The sequence below is a fragment of the Poecile atricapillus genome, chromosome 3 (assembly GCF_030490865.1).
Source record: "Poecile atricapillus isolate bPoeAtr1 chromosome 3, bPoeAtr1.hap1, whole genome shotgun sequence".
NCBI lineage: Eukaryota > Metazoa > Chordata > Aves > Passeriformes > Paridae > Poecile > Poecile atricapillus.
Window position 1 is genome coordinate 18,232,001 of NC_081251.1, and position 14,477 is coordinate 18,246,477.

General features: G+C 38.7%; 1 long non-coding RNA gene across 2 annotated transcripts in view; it reads right to left on the reverse strand.

The window, feature by feature from the left end:
- Nucleotides 1-2,380, reverse strand: part of LOC131577586 (uncharacterized) — a 28,006-nt gene extending 25,626 nt beyond the window's left edge. For both annotated transcript variants that reach the window (XR_009277247.1, XR_009277246.1), the window contains exons 1-2: nucleotides 2,179-2,380; nucleotides 1,975-2,026 (exon numbers count right to left, since the gene is read on the reverse strand). This is a non-coding gene — a long non-coding RNA (uncharacterized LOC131577586). The remainder of the gene's footprint in view (nucleotides 1-1,974; nucleotides 2,027-2,178) is intronic.
- Between the last annotated feature and the right edge of the window lie 12,097 nt (nucleotides 2,381-14,477).

The window sequence follows — 14,477 nt, forward strand, 5'->3', positions numbered from 1 at the left end:
CTTTTATAATTCAGGTGTGATAATATAAGTTACTGTTGTTTTTTTATTCACAGTAATTAAAATGCTAATTTAAATAGGTGTTATTTTGGCATTTTGCAAATGTATAGTTTAGTAATTTATATCAAGTAGGTATCAAAGCAATAACATAAGTTCTGAGATTTATATTTCTCATTTATACAAGAAATTGGGTGGAATTAACTTCACTTATTAACTTTAATGTTAACTTTATTTATTTGTTTGTTCTCAGTGAGAATGGCATAGTTTCAGTAAAGCCAGCAGTCTAGCCCAGTTCATTTTCACTGTAATTTTTTATCAAAGCAATGACAGAGGAAGAAAGTAACTACTGTAAATCTCTATTCCGAATCAAAATCCAGTTATAATTCAAAATGTATAAATTTATCAAAAGCCTTTCCCTTTCAACAGTTATGAATCCATAACATAGCTTGCCTTCAGTGCCATATGGGAGAATGAAAAGTTCCTGTTCAGAATAATAATGGCAACCTCTGACAGGCTAAGCCTGCCCAAAGGAGCTCTGTATGTGGCACAATCTATGTCACACTGAGCGAGGCCACACTACACAGCAACACTAGACTGAAAATCATATATTCAGTGAGAGGGGAAAATCCATATCCAGTCACTGGGACTCTGCCTTCTCTTTAGAGGGAGAAGACAGAAAAAAGAACAGATTAGAGCCATTGTACATAGGTTGGGCTTGATGATCTCAAAGGTCTTTTCCAACCTAGTTAATTCCATGACGTATGAAACAGATTTACTCTGCATGTGAACACAGTACTCAGGGCTTCCCACAATCTCAAAATAGTCCACCATTTGGTTTGCTTAAATTCCAACATAAGCCACTTGAACCACTTAGGTTATATTTGGAGGATATAAATGTGACTTCTGTAGTGCCAGCATTCCATATTGTCTGTTATGTCCCTGGCTGTAACAAGCTATTATGATGATAAATACAGCAGAGATGTCACAATGCAAGTGTACGTGTGCTAGGTCAAAGTGCCAAAAATAACTATTAAAGGATATGTAGTTTAACATTGCGTTGTCTGTATCAATACTGTCTTAAAAGCTCCCTGTAATCCATACTGGATGAATTACGCACAACTAAAACTTACCTGCTTGGAAAATAAACAGTTCGGAGAAGGGGCTATTATTCTGTGTGATGAAGTCATATAGATTTAGGTTTATGACCTATAGTACTTACATTCTAATTTTGAATGCTGCTTATCCTCTGTAGCAGTTTAAATCCAAATAAGCTAACTTAACACCTATGTGATTTGGTCAGTCTCTGACTCCACATAAGCAAAAAAATGAGAAAATCTTACTTATCTGGCATCAGTTTCAGCTGGGATGAAAATCATGCAAGATCAGATAAGAAAGTACAACCCTTTTTTCAGTGAGAGTGGCCAAACATTGGCTGATTGTCCAGGCAGATTGCAGGGTCTGCATCCATTCAATAAATTTAGAACCTAAATGGACAGGGCACTGAGCAACCTGCTTTAGTTGTCCCCTCAGTGAGTAGGGGTTTGGAGGAAAGGATTCCAAAGGGGACTGGATGACTTCCAGAGGTCGCCTCCAATCTCAACAATGTCATGATGCTGTGATTAATCACTAAATGTTATCTACAGTTTACACTGCCTGAACTTCTACTTTTACACTCTACAGCAAAGAATGTAAGGGAGTAATAATTACTCTTAATTCCTGGAAATATTTATTGCCAGTCCACTGATTTTTAAATACTTGCACAGTAAGGACAAAGGAAAGTTAGGACAGAGTAACATTATCTTTGTATCCAAAATTTTGCATAATGAATCTCAGGTAAATTGATATTATTATCATATCATAATCTTCCCTGAAATAGCACACATTAACGGTTAAACATAAATTATACAAGCATAAAGTAATGAATGGGTATTTTTTCATAGTAATTTAAACAGGCAGTATTCATAATTAAACACTTACTATCATTTCTTTCTTTTTCCCCTCAGGCTTTTTAATTCCTATTTCATCGCAACTGTAAAGGGAAAAAAAGACACAGTAGATAAAGTATGTTCATTTGTATTCAAATTAAATAGACAATCTAAAAATACTTTGGCCTCACTGTGAAATCCTTATCTAAGGATTGAGACACAAAAAAAGGACATGGGTAACATCACTTCAACTTACCAGAACTGGAAACTAAATGTAACGCGTTGTCACCACCACAGAATCTAAAATCCCATCAAGGACCAGGACTCCACAGATTTGGAGTCTTTAAGGCACTTCCAAAGGGCTGCTCAGAAATCCCACTCTGCCAGGAATTGCCTGCAGATAGCCAGCAGGAGATACTAGCCACATGTAACAGCACGAAACACAGTCGCACATGCTAATTTACTGAGACAGGAGAGAGAATGCCCTGTGCCAGCTCTCAGCCCTGAGTCCAAACTCTCCCTGAAGACTGCTGTGCATCTTCTCATGGCTGTAGCTAGTGACAGCACCACCCATCTCCAGCACAGCAGCACAATGACTAACACATTTGTATCACTGTGTTTTAAGTTCTAGTCTACAGTTATTTTTTTGATGTCCACTCTGATACATGGCATTTATGTGTATATGTAAGTATACAAAGTGGGAGTTTCATGGCTGGATTTATTCCGTTCCAGAAGAGACTTCTGTAAATGGTCAATTAAAATATGGTTTTTGAAAAAGGTTTTCCTGTCAGAAGAGGCTGATCCATGGAGATATTATGTGTATAATATAACAGAAGACAAGCACCATCATATATATGCCAGACTTTATTTGTGCAGTATTCTTTTTCAGTGAAATCTGATCAACATTTCTGTGCAATCTTCCATTGAGCTAAGCAGCAGCTCATGCTGGATATCTAAACTAGTTAAAATAATTTTACTCAAGTGGAGATCTGCCAGCTAGTTAATCTTGTTCATGAAAAAAGGAATTCCTTAGTTTCACAGGGAAGTGATTGACTGCACATAAATGTGGCTTATTTGTTATTCAGAGTTTGAATTCAAATTACTGAATTCTGTTTTGCACTAGTCCATTAGGTCTACCACTGCTCAAAAAAAAAAAGGAAAAAAGGCCACTGGATGTTTTCGTTGCTCCAGTTTCCCTAAGGCAGTAGCAGCAAAGCATGCCTGAAGATTATAAAGCTCTTGACTATTTTTGCTGTACTCTGAGGTTCTTCAGAGCAACAGTAAAACTGAATAAATCTTACTGTTTTGACTTGCTTGACAAAACAGAGACCTAACAGAGCTGTCTGTACATTTGGGAAGATTATTCATTATTTGCACAGAATTTCAGGATAAAAATCCTAAAAGCTCCTGCTCAAATTCACTGCCTGATGTGAGCACCATTACTCTCACTGGTGAAAAAAATCACAGTTTTATCTTGCTGCTACTGACAGCCCTGTTGTTGTCTTCTCAGAGCAGGAACAGCTGAACTCTGTTACATCACCCCACATGAGAGCAGGAAGTTCTAAGATCAGCTCTGAAAAGCTTTGCAGGGTGACAAATTAATTACTGTATTCAAGAAAGAAAAAAACCCTTTGATCCTCACTATTTCCCAGAGGAGCGACTTGGCTGAATAAAACTTAGGTGTCTTTTCAAGCAGGCAATTTGCCTTCCCATGGTAGGGAAGAGTATTTCCATACCTCCTCCTCTTCCCTCTCCTTTCTGCATTTTCAAGCAGATTTCAGTCCACAGTAATTCACACTGACAAAACCCTGGCAATACTAAGGCAGTTTATAAACTCATGGGCCAGGGCAGCCCATCAAGAGAGACAGCTTAACCCGTCAAGGACAAAGGCTTGGAAAGGGCAGTCACTGGCAGGTTTTGTGAAGGTTTTCTCCCCTCCCTCATCCCAAGCACTGATGGTCCCTTACGACCCCAGCAAGCCCAGGGTGGGGACCAGACAGCCCCATCCCTCCCTCGAGGTTCTGCTGAGGCAGTCAGGAACCAGACAATGCCTTCCTGCCTCCTGCTGCCCAGCTGCCCATCCCTGCTCTGCCCCAAGGATTGGATGTGCTGGGTGGCTTGCATGTGCTGTGCACACAGGGTCAGACCCACAAAGGTGGTGGGAACACTAAAACCTCCTTAGGTTAATAGTTGAACATGTTAAATGTCCTGAATAGCACCATGTTCTGGGGTGGATGGTACAGAGCACATTGCAGTGAACAGAAAATAAGCTTATAAAACTGATAAGACCTCCCTGAAATATGAGGCTTTTGTTTCTCTGCATGAGTCACTCCTTTCTCCTGTTCTGTTCCTGTTGCATGGGTTTTTCTCTAACAGATGCTGAAGTGCCTATGGAGAACTGAGGAGGGCAGCCAGCCTCCTGGAATAGCAGAGACAGTGAAGATCCAAGGAGTTCAGCTGGGGATTGTGTGGAGATGCCTTTCCCTTCTCTTTCATCATAAATTTAGAATGTCACTCATGATGGGCTTCTTATTTTATCTAGATTTTCTCCACAGTTTTACTCCTTTCCAATAAGACAGCACAGAAAAGGGTTCTAAGGACCAAACGTGAAAGACAATATCAAAAAAGTGTCATTTGGACTAGTAAATGAACAGTGATTTACAAAATATGTCTTTACACAAAAAAACTGTTATTTTATAATCAATGAAGAAGAATATGATTAAATAGAAACACAGAAAACAGAAATGCAATAAATCAAAATAAATACTTTTAATGATAGCATTACTCACTGCCTCACAGACACATACGGTAGCATGAACCAGAAGGGAACAGCTACAAAAACCATGTCATTTCTAGCATGAGATACTAAATATCTGTGAGTATGGGGAAGGAATAAAAGTCCTAATGCTAACCTGGTTCTGAAGATGTGGAATCAAATATTGTATTTTCTATAGACTTCCTGTTTACTGTCTCTATATCACCTTGTTTCTGTCTTATTTCTCTGGACAAAATTGGTATTCTGGCACTTATCTGTCACACAAAGTATTCTGAGCAGAAATGTTACACGAGGGCCATTTTACCACTTTAATATTATATTGTTTTGTTACATGGTTACATAATATGAATTTAGTATTTTTATATAAATATTCTTATGTATGTAAAAAAGCAAACTACAGGAATCATACTTAGTGTCACAATTCATGCTGCCATATACATGCATAGAACAAATCAAACTAGATAACAAAACCAGCATTATTCAGGATTAATTTTTAAATGTATAAAATGGCTAATTCTTCAGTGATTTTATTTTTACATCTCCATATAATAAACAATTCACGATATACCTTCAGTGGTATTTAAATAGCCTATTTAAATGCAAGTTTGGAAAACACAATGTCATATGTTACATTGCATTTTACAGCAATATAAGTGAGCACCGCCTTTTAAGGGGATGCTGGTTCAAAATAAGCACAGTCTCTACACTTAAATGCAAGTAATACTTTTAGCACATGAAAGTGTGGCAATATTGAGAACTATCTTCAAATGCAGGTTGTGAAACAAAAATCAAATTATGCCTGCAAAGCAATCAAAAACCCTATAATATATCCCAATTTTCTTTCAAAGAATTTGTATGCAATCAAAACCTTCTGAAAATATTTCTATTATATTTATTTATTGTTTAGGGACAGCAGTCACTAACTTGGTGTCCAGAAAACCACTAGACTAGGAAAAAGGGGAGTGATCAAACTTTCTTTACCTTTAGATGTGGAAAGAAAAGTTTAATTGAAAAACTCCAGAGAAAAAAGTATGTGACTATCTTAAAATGTAGATATGTATGGTTTAAAGCAGATTAAGTAGTCATAGTAAGCATTAAAAAAAAAAAAAGAGAAATGTCTCCATGGGGCTCCTGATCTGTTAAGGAAAGAAGCTGAAAATTTGGTTGGTTTTATATGGACTTTTGCAACATTTTGCACCATTTCATTAAAATAAAATTTAAATTAAATTAAAATTAAAATTATCATTTTGAACATTCAGACCAAAATCTAAAGTTGAGTAATGAAATTATTTAGTTGCAGGCCTTTAGTCTGAATTCACTTGCATTTTGAGATAACCATTATGGCCACTGTCAAGCTCAGGAAAATTTTCAGAGTTAATCTATTTCAGTGCAAAGTAGGAAAAAATGTGCATTTCCTGGCTGTAAGGACCATTTTAGAATAGACTTGTGGCACCACAACAAGTACTCAGATATACACAAAACTCTTCACAGCCCAGCACAAATTAATTTTACCTACCATTTAAATGGGAGAGTGTATAAAAGCTGAAGGTCTGCATTTTCAGTCAACCAAAAAAGATTTTTACCTATACTCCTCATCATTACATTATGTGAAAAATTAGAACATATATGTGAAGATTTTTACTTGGTATTTTTTTTAGATTTGGAACTTTTCAGAAATTTGCCCACAGTCACCAGAAAATAATTGATTTGATCCTCTGCAGGGATATGCCAATTCAGTTGCAACCCTTGAGGAAAATCTACTCATTTGTGGTCACTCTGCCCACTGCCCTACTCCTGGGTTCTTGGCTGCTAAATTGCTTTTTCCAGCCAGCTCCTGGCTGCTTGTCCTCTTGAGCTCTGTGGGGTTTTTATAAGCAGTGTGGTTGGCAGAGCTCTCAGCCGCCATCCAAGCTCATAAAGGAGCTGGTAAGGTTTAGCAATTCCCTGGACAGCTGGAAATCAAGATTATACAACAAAGATGAACTCTCCGGAGCTGCTGCCTTATCCTGCAGCCAACTGGCTCCACATGCCACAGACAACACCAAACATCCTAGCTCAGCAGCTTCCCAAGCTCTCTGAACTACATGGGTAACGAGTTCCTTGATAACTCAGCTCTCTGGACATTCCCAGTAGCTTCCTTTCTCAGATCTTCATCTTACTGGCAGCTCTGCCTCACAGATGCTCTTTCACAAGATGAACAAAGAATTGAGAAATTCATTTTAATTTTACCTATAATGTCTTCTATAAATTATGTCTCATACTAATTGTTGTGCTCCTGAATTTTTTTCCTTGTGTTGGATTTGGTTTTAAACAAACAAACAAAAAAAGCTAGTTTTGCAAGGGCCTGTCAGTTCTCTGGCCAACTGGAACTTAGTTTTGATCTTGATACTTGTGAAATTTCATTCTTTCTCTCATTCTTCACCTTGCAATTCTCAGAGGTTTGGTGACACTCCAAAATATACTTACCTGTTTTTCTTGTCCAAAGAATAAGAATGTGAAACATTGTCATTATCAAAAATGAAAGGGGATGTTGGAGCAAGAACACAAATATGGTTCAAATAATTAGCACATCCTCTACTGAAGTTTGCTCACCACATTCTGCTTCATTTCACAGTTGAAGGGAGCGGATGAGGAATGTAAATTTAAAAATTTCAAAATATTGATTGTCACATTGGTCATCATTTTTGTATCTTACTGATCCACCCTCTAGAATCATTCATCCTTTATGTACTTAATGGTTTGATTTTCTTTGGGGAATTTTTATTTCTTTCCATATTGGATGACAACCAGAGAATTCTAGCTTGCAGTGGAGCTCCAGGACCACACATAATCTTCAGGAGAGGTTGGCATCTTGTTTTACCTCTGCTTATAGAGAATATACAAAATTCAACCTGCCTCACCTGGAAAGCTGAGATCCAAGAATAACAAATATGAGACATAAAAGAATATGAGCAAAAAATCCTAACATTAAATGTAGAGCTGATAATTTCTGTGTAATACCAACATGAAACTAGACATGTGAACTACTTCTTTGTTTATGTACATCATTGTCTTAGTTTAGGGCATCATGATCATGATCATGATCATGATTACTTTTTGTCTCATCCACCCTACATTTTTTTTGTAATAATATGCAAACTCTCTACTCTTGGACAAAATGAGTATCAGTCGACTACACCTCTAATAGCTCTTCTGATAGAGCAAAAGTCTCACCTGAAGTAAATAATGTTTATTTGTTATGTTTGTGAAAAAAAAGCAAAACAGAAATTTAATACTTTGTGAAAACTTGTGAGTAAAACAAACGAAAAGCACCTATACATCAGCTTTCATTTATGACCATTCATTTCTCACTTTAAAAAAAGTCACCTTTTTGTGCCCCTTTTTGTGCCCCGTGTTCCTACTCTTTAAAAGTGAACTAGTCCTGAAGACCACATGAAAAAGGAAACCTCCATGAAATTAATTTACAGATTAAATATTAACATCTGCCAGCACACATGCCATGTGTGAAGTTAGCCATGCTTTGAGCAAGACCTTGGGCCAGGTGACCTCCAGAAGTCATCCAACCTCCTCTGCAATTCAGGGCAGTGCAGCACAGGCATGCCTGTCACTGCAAAAGCAGCGTGGCAGGTAGCCTGTGAAATGGGCAGGAGCAGGGATTTGTTGTCTCCTGCTGGTAAGGACATTGCTAGGCAAGCACTTCCCCCCTCTGGCAGAAACTGCTGTCTTTATTCTGGCAGTAAGAACTGGATTCATGTTTCACTTCAGACACCCCATTTCAGAGTTTTAACCCCATCCACTGTGAAGAGAGAACTGTGTCAATAGTCAAGGTGTGGCCAGGAGTGGGCACAACCTGTCCCATATTGCCTCTTCTGCTCAGCAGAGACAGGCTCTGTTGTAAAAATAGGGCAGGCAGGAGAAGCAGCATTTGAAATTGCTGCAGCTAAATCTATTAGAGCGTTTTCACAGGCTTTGAATACAGATAGGAAGGGTAGTTTCTAGCCTGCAGTCCCACAGCTGCCTGCATATTTTCTCAGGGTCATCAGCTTCTGTGTGTGCAATTCCTACTTCTAATAAATTCAGTTATTTCACATGACATTTGCAAAGAGTTCAGTTCCAAGATACACATCTGCCAATAACAGCAGCCACCTGCCACTTCTCTACCAGCTAGTTTGATTTCTCCCCTTTTGATTTTCAATGATTCAGTAATGCACCGTAAAAATAATCTTTTAATTACAAATAATTTTAAAGAATAAAGTCTCTCTTCTTTCATGGGTATAAGCATGAGATTTCATATACAAAGCAATTCAGAGGGGTATTTTTTCATCTTTCCTTAACAATCTCTCTCTTATAGTATGTAATTTGATTTACTTCAAAGGCACATAAAAAGAGGGGGATTATGCTAGTGACCTATAGTTTATGGTAAAGTACAAGGAGAAGAGTGTTCTGCCAAACAAAAATTAACTTTCTTTTTATGAGCTCTGCTGTAGGCTGTTCATACCCATCCTCAGAAGACAAGAACCTAATTTCCAAGCTTTAAAATATTCAATATACATTTCAATGAGTTATATTAGCAGAATTTCAACCTGTACCTCTACTAAAATTGCTAAGAACCACTTATTTTAGAAAACAGTTTTAATTAAAGCAAAGGACTATGCTGAAGATTTTCAGATTTAATTCTGATTTTTATCACAGGATTGCAATGATATGGTTGATAAATCTGATGATTACTTTGTGCCTTAGTTTCTCCCACATGGAAAATTAGATCATTACCTAATTCACAGGGATGCTGAGAACCTCAATTTTTATGGTCTATAAAACACTTTTTGATCTTCACCTAGAAACAGAAGCTTACTTTTTTTTCTGTATCTTCTTTTACATATAGGAAATCAGATAAATACTGAGTTTTTCTGCTCTGTGATGACCAGACTATAAAAGGTCACTTGCTTTGCATGTCTGCAACTTTTTCTCTGCCCTTTCAGAGGCCAAGAAAGCTGATATGAATGGAATTAGCTGTTAGTTTCAAAAAGCACTTACACATCTGCTCAAGATACTATTTTACTATCTACATGTTTTACAATACACACTACTGAAAACCATGAGACATGTACTGGGTGACAAAAAATTGTAGAATTTAAGTTTTTAAAAATTATATTTCCTCCAAGTATGTAAGGCTGAAAAACAATTATGTTTTTATTGCAGAGTCATATTATAAAAATATATACTTACCACAATCATAATTTTCAGTAGTAAGGGTGATTCCTGGATTCCCACTTGACCAGACAGGAAGGACTGTTGTAGAACCACAGGGCAAAAGTAGATCTCAGTCATAGCCTGCATAGCTTAGACTTTAAGATGGCCCATGTTTAACCTAGGAAAGGTTTCTGTGTTGGTAAAGGACATTGTCTGCATCAGAGATGCAAGCAATAGGTTTAGGGAAATGCTAAATACTTTGCTTGATATTTTTTCAATCAGTGACTTAGTAATTTACTTTCAATGTTTTAATCAACAGCTGCCAGAAGACCATTTTGGAGAATATATAGTGATGAGCACAGGGCAATCCATGTGGACACTGGGAAGCCCACTGGAGCCTTCTAAGAAAAACATTCCCTGTATTAACTCTGACTCTTCTTTTGGCTGAGTCCAACAGCTGACACCATCCATCACCTACTTCCTGAGCAGGAGGATATATGGTAGTGTGGGAAAAGGAGCAGGGCAGCAGCAGAGGAGAAGTGATAGGGTCATACAGTCCTGGAACAGGGAAATAACACCTGAATAGAGCAGGAAGAGGGGTGAGTTACAGTAGAGGTCTGTGAATTTGTGAGAAGCACCCACAGTATGGAAAGGACCAGCTTTTCTATAACTAACTGAACTATGGCTCTTCCCATACAAGTACCAAAAACTATCAGATAAAGCTAGCTGGAATCATCCTCAGCAAAAATAAATGTCGTGAAGCTCTACTTGAAACATTTACAAGGGTTCTTTGACATTGCTGTAGAAAACAAATATTTAAGTTGAATAACTAATTCCAATAGAACTACCCTTATATTTCTACATTTATATTATATTATATTATATTATATTATATTATATTATATTATATTATATTATATTATATTATATTATATTATATTATATTATATTATATTATATTATATTATATTATATTATATTATATTATATTATATTATATTATATTATATTATATTATATTATATTATATTATATATCTCTCAAAAATATAACTTAGAAACCTTAAAATAATAATTACTTTATGCCTGTTTCCACCCTAGTATCTGCTAGAGACTCTCTGTTGAGAGATCAAAGTCTAGAAAATATTATGGAGATCCCAAAGCAAAGCTTTATATCTGAGAAGCAAACAATCCCTGGACTTAATCTTGATTCTAAAATGCCAACAATAACTGTTTAGTTGTGGTGACATGCCTCAGGGGAGACAAAGAGTTACATTGTCCCACCCCAAACCCCTTGTGAAGGACAGCCCAGGTGTTCTGATTGGGTTTGAGTCCCTGGGGGGTTCTCCCTTGGTGTGCTTCTACTGGTCCCTGACCCTGAATTCCACCCTCAAGGGTGGAGACCTTCAAGAGTTCTGTCCCTCAAAAACCCCTGCTGTGCCTCTGTTCCGCGCTCTCTGTTCTGGACCTGAGTTTGTTCCCGTGCTGAATAAATGGTTTCATGAACGGGAGCCTGCCTCGTTGGTTTTTCATGCTGGTCCCCAGAATCCTGCTGCTTCCCTGGACGAGATCCTGAGGTTGCTGACTGCAACAAATGGTGAGAGAATGCGTGGCATCCAGCGAAGCACCAGGAGAACAGCAGGACCGGCTCCATGAACACCCCATAAGTCCCCGGCTGATGGCTTGAGAGCCGGCGAGACCCCCGCCTTGGAAAGGAGGACTCGAGATTACCTGGCAGGGAGACTGGGTTGAGAGTGCCTCGGGCATGGGGAAGAAAAGGGCTTACAGAGGTGGGGGAGCCACGAGACCAGACACCAGGACAAACATCTAACATCACCCAACGAGACGTGTTATGGACGACATTAACATTATGGATGATTATATTAACATTATGGACGATTATGGACAGTATGACTCTTCCAGTGGACTGTTTTTTGTCTTCTGTGAAGTTCCTCTTTTTTTTTTTTTTTTTTTTTTTTGGTGTATTCCTCCCTGTATCTTCCCCTTTCCTCTGTTCCTAAGGGCAGGACAAAGGGTGAAAAAAGCCAAGATGGCTCGGGGCTGCTGCCATCTCCCCGTCACCCCGGTGTCTCTCTGCCATCCTGTAAGAGACACTTTTGGGGTGCTGGACGGTCCGGGACACAGCAGAGACCTCTATAGTCGAGTTAGATGTTAGTAGTTTATTTCAGGGTGTGGGAGACAGAGAGAGAGCCTGCTATGAGCCAGCAGATAGAGCTCAAAGCAGGCTTGGAGGGAACAATACAAAAGGGGGTAAAATATGAATACACGAGCTCAAGACTTAAGATTGCTAAGAAAGAGGGTAACAGAACAGAAGTGAGAGACCCTGGAAAACAGGATTAAGAAGAGCAGGAAAGAGCAGGAAAAAGAGCAAGGCAAGAGAGACAAGAAAGACCAAGAGAAACAAGAGAGCCAAGAGAGTCAAGAGAGCTAAGAGAGAGAACTCTCTTTTACAATTACTTATATAACCTATGCATTGAATATTCTATTCCTTCACTAACCAATCTTTCTAAGTATACTAATACAATAACATTTGTTCGCAACCTGTAGAAATCGCTGCTTTTGCATATTTTTAGTTATCTCAGGGTCCTTCAGACCTTTCCTTATAAGGCTGGGGAGAGGGGTCTTAGCTTAGTTTTACCGGGGGAAAGAATGTGTTCTGGCATACCAGACCGGTTTCTTTGAATTATTAAACCGTGCTTGCATTTGTATTTCTTCCTTAGCTTTTCTGGCTAAATAGTCATATTTATAATTTCTTTCTAATTCTACCTTCGCATCACCATCCCATCCCCTGTTTTCCTGAAGGCAGGCAAGGGACGGAGAACATCCAGAGTGATGCAGGTCTGCTGCCGTCTGCCCGCCGTTCCGTGTCCTCCTTCACCCCCTGTCTTTCCATATTCCCCGTTCCCGGTCCAGGGAAGTCCGTCCCGGCCTCCCCCCCATCCCAAGATGGCGCTGGCCACACGGTCTGAGATCCCTTGTTTCCCGCCTTGCTCCTTCTTTTCCGGTCCCGAACCTTCCCTTCCCCCAGTAGCTCCAGCTTCGCTCCCACCCCTTTGTTCAGTGCTCCACCCCTGGGGGCTGTGCTTTGCCATCGTGGGCAACACCTCCTCTGGGGAGATCGAAACTGTAACCTGAGCTCTGAAAGCCAGCATTTCACGGAGATCATCTAAAGGGGCGACACCCACACCTACAAGACCAGGGCCAAAGCTGGAGATCGAAGAACTCTGCTCCTCATGAGAGGAAGTCTAAGAGCTGCACCCTTCCTGAAAGAAAATCCTAAACTGGAAGAGACTGAACTAAAAAACCATTATATTTCTATTGAGTACCATCACTGTTTACCGAGATTTAAGTGTTTGTTTTTAATTTTGTTTTTTGTTTGTTTGTTTGCTTAATGTGTTTTGTTATTGAGTTTTTAGTGCCCCACAAAGCAAAGCAGGTGCTCTGTGGAGGAGGTGAGATTTTAAGGTGTATGTTTTGGCAATATTTTAAGCTCCTAATTAAAGTTTGGGGAAAAAATAAAAATAAAAATAAAAAAGGAGCAGATGTGGCAGTGGCCTCAGGGGAGACAAAGAGTTAACATTGTCCCACCCCAAACCCCTTGTGAAGGACAGCCCAGGTGTTCTGATTGGGTTTGAGTCCCTGGGGGGTTTCTCCCTTGGTGTGCCTCTATTGGTCCCTGACCCTGAACTGCACCCTCAGGGGTGGAAACCCCCAAGAGTTCTGTCCCTCAAAAACCCCTGCTCGGCCTCTGTTTGGGGCTCTCTGTTCTGGACTTGAGTTTGTTCCCATGCTGAATAAATGGTTTCATGAACTGGGAGCCTGCCTTGTTGGTGTTTGTCGTGGTTTTGAACCAGTAATTAACAAAAAGCGGAAAAAAGAATTATTTATTTCTTGTTGTGAGATATGGATTAAAACAAGAGCAAACCAGGCATAAAACTTAAAAGGAATAAAGAAAGTTTATTGACAAACTACAATAATAAGAACACCAGAATAAACTTTTAGAAAAACCTTTTCATTTCTTACTGCCCACCATTCTTTTGTTTACATGACAACAGAGACAAAAACTTTAGAATTTTTGATGGTTTAAACAATTCTTAATTCCTTCTATAGTCTTTTTATCAGTCTCTGTAGAGAAACAGAAGTTTCTTTCTGTTAATTTATGGAGTTTCTCACAAGAAAACTATTTTTGTTATAGTTTTCCGTTTCTTTGATATCAGCTGCCCAGAGCTGCTGTTATCAAAGCCCACCCCTCCCATTCCACATCACTCTGAAATGTGTTATGGGTCATTAGTTTGGGGATAGCATTTTTAAGGATAAGTTATTCAAAGGTAAAAAGTATTCTTCATCTGTTTCTGTGAGCTTCACTAGAAAACAGTTTTCTCATTGCCTCTCAAGGCTTCAAATCTCCCAGCACTTCACTATACCACAATTACTCTACTTTTTACTCAAATTTACACTTTGAACACTCTATTCCTCCCCATACTCCATCATGAATTAAAGGAGTTCTTTTCAGGACTTCATTGTCCATCCCCATAGTTTTAACAGAAAGATATTTCAGCTTAATTAAAG